The sequence below is a fragment of the Homarus americanus genome, unplaced genomic scaffold (assembly GCF_018991925.1).
Source record: "Homarus americanus isolate GMGI-L3 unplaced genomic scaffold, GMGI_Hamer_2.0 scaffold2230, whole genome shotgun sequence".
Classification (NCBI taxonomy): domain Eukaryota; kingdom Metazoa; phylum Arthropoda; class Malacostraca; order Decapoda; family Nephropidae; genus Homarus; species Homarus americanus.
Window position 1 is genome coordinate 23,835 of NW_024725721.1, and position 9,480 is coordinate 33,314.

Below are 9,480 nucleotides of genomic sequence, written 5' to 3' on the forward strand. Positions count from 1 at the left end.
GTTTGGATTTTTAAAGGGTAAAAGCACTACAGATTGTGTGATTAAATGTCTTAGTAATGCTAATGTCAACTGTAGACTGTTTGTAGACCTTAAAAGTGCCTTTGATAAGGCAAATAAGGAAGTGATCTTACAAAGTCTTGTAAGTAAAGGTATAAAAGGGAAATTAGTGATGTGGATTACAGATTACTTAACTGACAGAAAAGCGAGTGTCTGGTTTCAAGGTCATGAATCGGAAGAAAAAAGTCTAGGGTTGGGTACCCCACAAGGTGGAGTTCTTAGCCCTATGCTTTTTAATATTCTTATGGACAGAATAGCTAGTTACAAATTCCAGGGCGAGTCCCAAGTAATCATTTATGCTGATGACATTCTGATCCAATGTAAGAATGAGGAAGATATGTCTAGGGTCATTGATCAGCTGCAATATCTTTGTATCTCCTTGGGACGTGTCATTAATGAAAATAAAACCAAATTTTAGTCAAGGGCAGTAAATGGAAAAGTATTTTGGTTAAATGGAATAAAATTGCAAAAAAATCCCGTTACAAATATCTGGGAATGTTTGTGGGTATAAATAATAATGCTAAGGATCAAATTACTTATGTTAAAAATATATGGACAGCGAGGCTAAAGTTTTGTCAAATAGAGCAAATGGTGTTGGTATACCAGTTTTAAGATCTATGTATTTAAGTACACTTAGAAGTATCATTGATTATTCAGCTCCAGTTCTAGCTTCTTACTCAGGAAAAGATCTTAGGCTATTAGAGCTTATTCAGAATGAAGCAATGAGGATTTTGCTTGGTTGTCCAAGGACAACAAGAATAGAGGTTATGAGGATGGAGCTAAATGTCCCGAGCATAATGCACAGAATTAGGGAGTTGACTGTCATTTCTACTCTAAGGCTTATTAGGCGTGGTGATGGGTATCTGAAGTCTGCTGTTGATAAATTTACTTATGCAATTACTAGTAGTTTTAAGAAGAATACTTATACTAAAGGACTTTGTCAGATGTTGTTTGAATATAATATTGTAGATTTGTGTGTATCTTTGCCAAACAAAGTTTATTTGAAACCTTGGTTCATGGAGAGTGTATCTGTAAGAATTGATAAGCTAGAGTTTAAAAAAAAAGAGAATGTAATCCTTTTGAGTTACGGCAAATATTCCTTGAGAAAATATATGAGTACCATAAGGAAAATGTTATTCATATGTACTGTGATGGTTCAGTTAATGGGAATCGGGCCGGATGTGGCATTGTCATTAGGGAATTTTTTGAATATGGTATTAGTGTTGAAGAAAGAATATCCAAGAGAATTGGGGATAGAAGTTCCAGCACCACTGCTGAACTTTATGTTATATATGTGGGACTTAAGAATGCCTTTGTGAGGAAAAAGACTGTTTTTGGGTTTGTTGACAGTCAAGGTGCTCTATTTGCTCTAAATTCTGAAGTGCCTCTTGATGATGATTTAGTTTTAAAATGTAAGAAGTGTATTCAGGACATAAAATCACTTGGATATGATGTTAGTTTTATGTGGATTCCATCCCATTGTGGTATTTATATGAATGAGGTTGCTAATGATTTAACTAAGCAAGGGTGTGGCAAAGAAATTGTAGAATACGATTGTATTTTGGGTATTAAAAGAATAAAATCTGGAATGGTAAAAACCCGACAGCAATGGGAAATGGACAATATTCGGAAAATTTTTAACAACGGCAGTAGTAGTTTGAAACATTATGTTCGAGTTTTGAATTCTACAAGTTCTACTTATGGTAAGGCTTCGGTTAAGTTTGATACATTTGTGGTGAGACTACGCTTTGGATACAAATATTATTGGCAATATATTGAAGGAACTGGTGGCATTCCTTGTAAACTGTGTGGCTATGTAAAGTCTCATACATTATATCATTACATTATGGAATGTAACTGTTTATCAGATTTTAGGGGTGATGGTATTACTGATATTACAGAGATGGTTTGTTATTTGATAAACAAAAATATGGTTAAGAATATTATGAAAAAATTCTGTAAGTTTAACATAAGATTATAGATTTTATGCATATCTTTTTGTTGTATACACATCTGATTTATGATTAGTAGAATGTTAAAGAGCTCTTGTTAAGACTAGTTTTGGGCGGGCTAACCAGCTCCTTTTGATGTAATTGTCAATAAATGTTTTGAATTTGAATTTGAATTTGACCCTTGATGGCGCTAAGTGAGTCTAACTGACATTATTGTTGGGGAAGTAAAGACATGGCCTCCTCGAAGAGTTACTGCCATCTAAACCATCAATGGGGTTTACACTCGTTGTACTGATCATGGTTGAAGAATGAATAGCACCATCAATTTTCTTTCGCTTATCGACCAAGTGGGAAGTATTATCTTCACTGCTCGTACCCTCTCCATTCCTCCTTTCATTCTTCTTTTTGCTCTTCGCAACTTTAAACGGCTCTTGTTCTTCACATTCACTGCTGCTAGACAGCTCCAAATCCGTCAACAGTCCTCCAGCAGTACCCTGGGCTACATTGCTGTGAGTGCTGTATCCACCACCCAATTCCGTCATTTTAGTAAGCGACCTGCTCGTCGAAGCTCTTCCGCCAGCCATGACCGTACGTGTCCAGCCAGGGAGGTGTAGGAGAGCGACCTGCACGCCCGACCAGTACGGCCAGCGTTCCAGAAGTGATTTCCTGACAAGGACCCTCTATAGGTATACGTTGAGATTTTGGATATAAGGAGTTTGACATGTTCTTTCAGGAGATTAATGGCTTTCTTGAATAGACAATTGACACTAACTAAACTACAAACATCAGATTCTCTGATGTTTGGGCATCAAAATGATCTAATTTCAGTAGTATTCAGAAACTCCTGGCTTTCCCCAGGGACGCTATCACGGGATGCCATTCGTACTGACAGACTCGACACTCACTTATTTGACAAGTGTTACCAACAATAAAGAAGGTTGAAGCTTTCAACATCACTCACAAAGGATCTTGAATGCTTTAACTGTATTGAGACATATCTAAGTGGACTCAAAACAATGGTGTCCTCTCTCACATTTAAATTCACTTTATAGAGAGGTTGGTGTCAGGAAGTCAGAGAAAATGAACGGCACCCAAGCTTGGGAGCGATGAGAAAACGGATGCCTTAGATGGGAGACTCAATAAAGAAGGCATAGTTACATGTTTTGTGGGCTATTGAGCGCAATATGAATCGTCTGATTCTCCTTTAACTGACGTGTATGGCCGTGGCCATTACGCTAACACTGGTCAATAATATTCATAAAGAAAGAATGAAAAAAAAACGCACCAGCCACCCGCCCGAACAGCGGGCGATTAAGCAAATAAGTGGTTAAATAATAGTGATTTATGTTTGCTTGTTTTTAGATTACATGCTAATATAACAATGAAGTGTAAAGAATAATATAATGATTGGTTAGATAAATACCATTTAGTTATCTATACTTTTAGTTTTGTTGTATATGAGTTTGACGGTTTATCTACAAACATCTCTCGTCACAGACCCTTGTTGCACCAATTTAAAAGCAAGGTAATGTTATTATGCAATGTCCATTGCTTTAATCGCAACAACATTTTTGACATCGCTTCTCGGCCTTTTGGCTAAGATCAAAGTGTAGTATCTGTTCTTATCAGCTTAATGGAGAGTACATAATCAGTGTTCTTTTTTACATAGAAGGAAGAGCACAGATTTGGACTTTCTGGGGGTGAAAGTAACAGAGTTACTCCTTTGTTGTTTTAGGTGGCGAGCAGGGAACCCAGTATTTCACCATTGCTGTGGTTATTACTAATAACATGCAGTGAGAGGAAACATACCGGGGGGGGCCTGCAAAGCCCCAAACCTGGTCCCACGGGACCCCACGTGGGTGCTTCTCACACGTGGCTATTCCCTCCTCTCTGTACTTCCTTACTTCGTACTGGCTGAGGGACCTGCACTCATAGAAGTGTATTCGTCCCAAAGTCCCTCCCCGGTAAACCATCACCTTGCGATCGAGTGGGTTTGTGATGGCGAAAGGGAGGCCGGTACACAACTCTCGGCCGATCCTCCAGGAATACCGTGATAGTGCGGGTACACCCTGGTAAGGGGGTTGTCATGTGTGTGTGGGTGTTCGTGTGGGTAAAGCAAGATGGACGACGAAGAGCCAAGGGGAAGAAACGAAGGAGATCGACAGCCGGAAAGAAGAAACCGAATGCTGACCATATGGTTCCCTGCACCACCATCCTTCAAATGCACAGAGAGGACGCAGGGATGCCCATGGGAATGTGCGTCATCGGGGTGGTCTGGCTGCAAGCAATCACTAGTCCGACATCTAAAGGAAGCTCACAACAAGAAAATCAACGAATATATGAACATGTGTGCAGGGTGCTATCTGGTACTGACTATCCGGCCAAGCAATCACACGTGCATCCTCAACAGGCAGATGAGGGAGGAGCAAAGGGTTCCCCATTTTCGTTTCCAGTGCGACGTGCAATACTGCCACTACTCTGCCCCAACAAAGAGAGGATTGAATAACCACAAGGTAGCAACACATGTACGGCAGTGGAGGAGGAGAGACAACCAACGTCAGGCGGAGCAACGACAGGGGAACCAACAGGCTGAAGGCAATCCAGCAAGCGCCCAGCCCTCACAGGAAGTTGGGGAAAATAGGGATAACGAGCAGAGGGAGCAGCCACAGAATTACGAGCAACAGCAGCAAAGAGAAACACAAGGGCAACGAGAAAGGCACAGAGGGACACCTCCACCCAGGGATGGAGAAGTGGAAGGACCAGAGACACCACGCCCCGTCTCTGGGAGAAGTACACCAGTGTCACCACTGAGCCCAGACGATCAAGAAACGCGACTGAGGTCGATAACGCCGAGCCAGCTGCTCCAAAATGAACCCTCACCAAGAGAGGAATCACAGCACCCAGGGGACCTGACACCCCTCTTGCACATGCCAAGAATGCCACTGTCACCTCTAAGCCCCGATGAAGAACATGGTGGAGACAGTACCCGAACAGGGGAACAGATAATGCAAAGTCAAGAAACAAATGAAGGAAGACAAAGTAATCTCAGTGAATCCCCTACACCACTATCGCAAAGTGAAGCAACTCAAACACTAAGTGGTGAAGGCAACATACAGGAGCAGATTGGCATAACGCCTGAACCAAATGAAGAGCGAGATGAAGCTGAGGAGACATGGATACTGGAGCCGTTTCTGGGCACAGTGTATGAGATCCAGCGGAACCCGGACTGGGCAAGATTTGAAGAAGTACTGATTGAGATCGAGGTAGCAATACAAGCGGCAAACAGGATAAACATCTCTCAAGGACAGAACACGACCAGGAAAATCACCGATACCAATGATTGCAAACAGATCCAGAGGCTGTACAAATACAACCGTCGCCGAGCAATACGGCTAATTGCCGAAGGGAACGGCGCAAGATGTGAAATAAGCAAGGAGAGAATAGAGGAACACTTCCAACACATGATGGTTGAAAAGGATTGTGACCCTAATACCGTGGAGCACATTCCCGAACCGCCACACGACAGACCAGAGATGGAAATGCAGCCCTTCACAGAGAAGGAAGTATTTACAAAACTAGCAGCAGCAGAGAATTCGTCACCAGGTGAAGACAGAATATCATATGAGAACTGGAGAAAGGCTGACCCAAGCTGCCGAGTTATGGCAGCCATATTCAACGTGTGTCTCAGAGCCAAGAGAATACCAGTCTCCTGGAAACGATACAGAACAATACTTGTCCCCAAAAAGGTGGTAACCCAGAAGTCGTTTCAAATTGGAGGCCTATAACACTGAGCCGCACAATATACAAGGTGTACACGGGATGCCTCACAGCACGACTCAGAAGGTGGCTCGTTGACAACGAGGTACTGTGTGCCGCACAGAAAGGATTCATGCCAAGTGATGGGGTGATAGAACACAACTACATACTTCAACATCACATGGACGATGCACGACGGAACAATGGCGATACCTGCATAGCAGCACTCGACTTGACCAATGCATTTGGCTCAGTGTCACTGGACCTCATTAAAAGAGCGCTCAACCGTATAGGGGTGGGACGGGATTTTGAAACAGTAGCAGGAGACATCATCAGTGGCAAGACGACAAGAATACTAACAAAGGAAGGAGAAACAGAAGAGATACCAGTGCAATGCGGTGTGCAACAGGGGTGCCCAATAAGTGGTCTCCTGTTCAATATAGCGGTCGAACCACTGTTGCGGAAAATCGCGGCTGAAGGAATGATACTGGACCAACAGCACAAGCACCCATGCTTAGCATATGCAGACGATATAACCATCATTACAAAACAGCAAGATAATCTACAGCAACTCCTCTACATAGCAACAGAACAATGCAGTATGATGGGACTGGACCTAAATCCTAGCAAAAGCTCATCATTGCACCTGTCTGGACGAAGACCTCGAGGAATGCGCTAGACACAGTTCTACGTGGGAGAAACGCCCATCCAATGGAAGAGCGATGGCGAAGCAACGCTCTTCTTGGGACGACCAGTTGGGTTCCATCTTCTGCCAAACATCCAAACAGTAGAGGAACTAATGCAACTCGGGACCAAAATACTGACAAGCAAGCTAGCACCGTGGCAGAGAATAGATGCAGTCAAGACATTCATGTTCCCGGCAGGAGTGCATGCAATGAGGACGTGGCAACTGAGGAAAACAGACTGGGCACGCCTGGACAACGAAATGAAGACAATGCTTAAACACACGCTACATCTACCGTCAAGAGCGTCGAATGAGTACTTGTACGGAAGCAGTAAAGCTGGAGCGTGTGGTGTCCCACTCGCGGCAGAAGACTCTGACATTTTCCTGGTGGATACCGCATATAAATTACTCACGTCACCGGATCCTGACGTCAGGGAAATAGCCAGAGAAGAATGCCGGCGAGTGGCAACAATGACAACACGACAGGAGCCAAGCATGACCGACGCATGCATGTACTTAACACAGGGAGAGATGCAAACGCGAGGAGGAAACCACCAAACCATCTGGTCTAGAGCCAGGTGTGCCTCAGGCCGAATGGGGGTTTCCTGGATAGCAGAGGGAGGAGACAACATCAAGATAAAATGCACAGACTCCATCATTGAAGAAAAAGATAGAAGGAAGGTAGCCAAAACCATCCGGAGCCAGCGACGACAGATGAGAGATGAAGTTCTGCAGAATAAGCCTGACCAAGGGAAAGTGATGAAGCTTGTAGCACAAGAGAGAGCATCATCAGCATTTGTTCGAAATGGAGCGTATACAACCTTCGCAGACTGGCGTTTCATACACCGAACAAGACTGAACCTACTCCCCGTCAATGGAGCGAAGCGAGGCCAGAATAGGGATCCGAGATGTCGTCGGTGCAATAGAGAAGAAACGCTCCCACATGTAGTAAACCACTGCATGATACACTCTCGAGCCATGCAAAAGCGACATAATGCCCTGGTGGATAGAGTACGAAAAGCCGCAGAAGGTCGACATTGGAAGATGATGTCGGCAAATGAACGAGTACCAGGAGCAGCAGACAATGGACGTCCAGACCTGGTGATTGAAAAGAACCGAGAAGTGATCCTGATCGACGTCACCTGCCCATTCGAGAATGGACAAGAGGCATTTAAAGAAGCAAGACTGAGGAAAGAAGAAAAGTATGCAGAACTGGCAGCAAAGATGAGAAGACAATACCAGCAGGTGAAGGTGGCTGCATTCATAGTGGGACCCCTGGGAGCATACGACCCGGAGAACGAGAAGCTGATGAAGAGACTGGCATCAAAGGGATACCTGCGCCTCTTCAGGAAACTGTGTGTAAGTGATGCCATTCGCTGGTCGAGAATGATTTATATAGAACATACCTCAGGGGCTAGACAGTATGTAGGGTGAAATAAACCCAAAGTCAAGATAGAAGAAAGAATAGGTTCTAGTTAGTGGAATAGGAACATTATGTATAAAATGTAATAGATAGTCAGCCAAGTGTCACAAATTACTGGAATACCCAAACTATTGTAAATAAAAAACAATGTATCATTCTTTTAAATAAAATCTGTTCTTATCAGCTTAGTATCTGATACGATCCCCATGTGGGATCTTCGATATTAAACTGATTTTTGGATCTTGGCGAAGTGCTAGGGGCTTGCTCCACCTTTGCCGCGAATTGGCCCGGTATTGCAGTGACTCCGGGATCGGTCCACTCCCCAAGGGGAGAAATTAAATCATTTTATTATACATAACTTTTGAGTAAGATGGCGATGGACATAGTGTATTATAATCGCTGTACATAGTATAGTATGTCACTTTTACTTTTACTTTTATTCTCTTCGCCACTGATCGGCTTGTTAGCCGCTTGGGCGATCGGTCATGTCTCTGATTACTTTTCCTTTTCATTTATCTTCTTCACCAAAAGATCGGCTCGCTAGCCGCCCGGCGATCGGTCACGTCTCTATCACGCACTGTTGGCAAATACTGAGCAGGCACCGGCTCCTGAATGTACCTGAACCCGCTCCAGTGTTGGTCAAGTTTGTCTTGAAAGAGCTCACACTCGGTGCCGTCACAACACTCTCTGGTAGATTGTTCCAAGAGTTTACAACCCTCACTCCGAAAAAGTTTGCCCTCACAGTTTTCTGGACTTGCGGCTTCTTCAATCTTGAGTTGTGACCCCTTGTGAGGCGAGCGTCCGCCAGCTCCAAGTAAGGGCACTCCTTGATAGTGCTCCCTGGATATATACACCTCAACTAGGTCCCCCTTGCCCGTCTGTAGTATAAGCTGGGCAAGTTCAGGCACTCCAATCTCTCAGGGTAGCTGGCTGGTGCGGGAAGTGCAGGCGCACCAGTCTGGTGGCCCTCCTTTGGGCATTTCAACCCAACTGACGGTCCTAGCATATCTCGGGGACCAGATGGGTGACAGTACTCAGATGGGAAGCACTTCCTCCTGAAGATCATTCGAAAGAACCCGGACCGTCCCTAGATATCTAATCGACCTTCTTATAAGACCCAATAATTTATTTGCCTGATTTACCTTCTTCTCACAATGGCCCGAGAACTTCAGCTCATTGTCAACATACACACCTAGGTCCTTCTCACATACAGTCTCAACTAGTACATTTTCTTCATCCCGTTGGGACATATGGTACGCCTCCTTACCGTTGGTACGCCCCAGGTGCATCCTCTTACACTTCGTGACATTGAATCTCAACGTGTTTCTTCTTTTTTTTTTTTTTTTTTCTTTTATCCTCTTCGCCACTGATCGGCTTGTTAGCCGCTTGGGCGATCGGTCACGACTCTTTTCCTTTATATTCTTCACCAAAAGGTCGGCTCGCTAGCCGCCCGGGCGATCGGTCACGTCTCTGTCACGCACTGTTGGCAAATACTGGGCATGCACCGGCTCCTGAATGTACCTGAACCCGCTCCAGTGTTGGTCAAGTCTTCTCTTGAAAGAGCTCACACTCGGTGCCGTCACAACACTTTCTGGTAAATTGTTCCA

General features: G+C 44.2%; 2 pseudogenes; both read left to right on the forward strand.

The window, feature by feature from the left end:
• The first annotated feature begins 3,585 nt into the window (after window positions 1–3,585).
• LOC121865283 lies at window positions 3,586–3,705 on the forward strand (annotated as a pseudogene).
• Window positions 3,706–8,024: 4,319 nt separating this feature from the next.
• Window positions 8,025–8,197, forward strand: LOC121865281 (annotated as a pseudogene).
• Window positions 8,198–9,480: the final 1,283 nt, after the last annotated feature.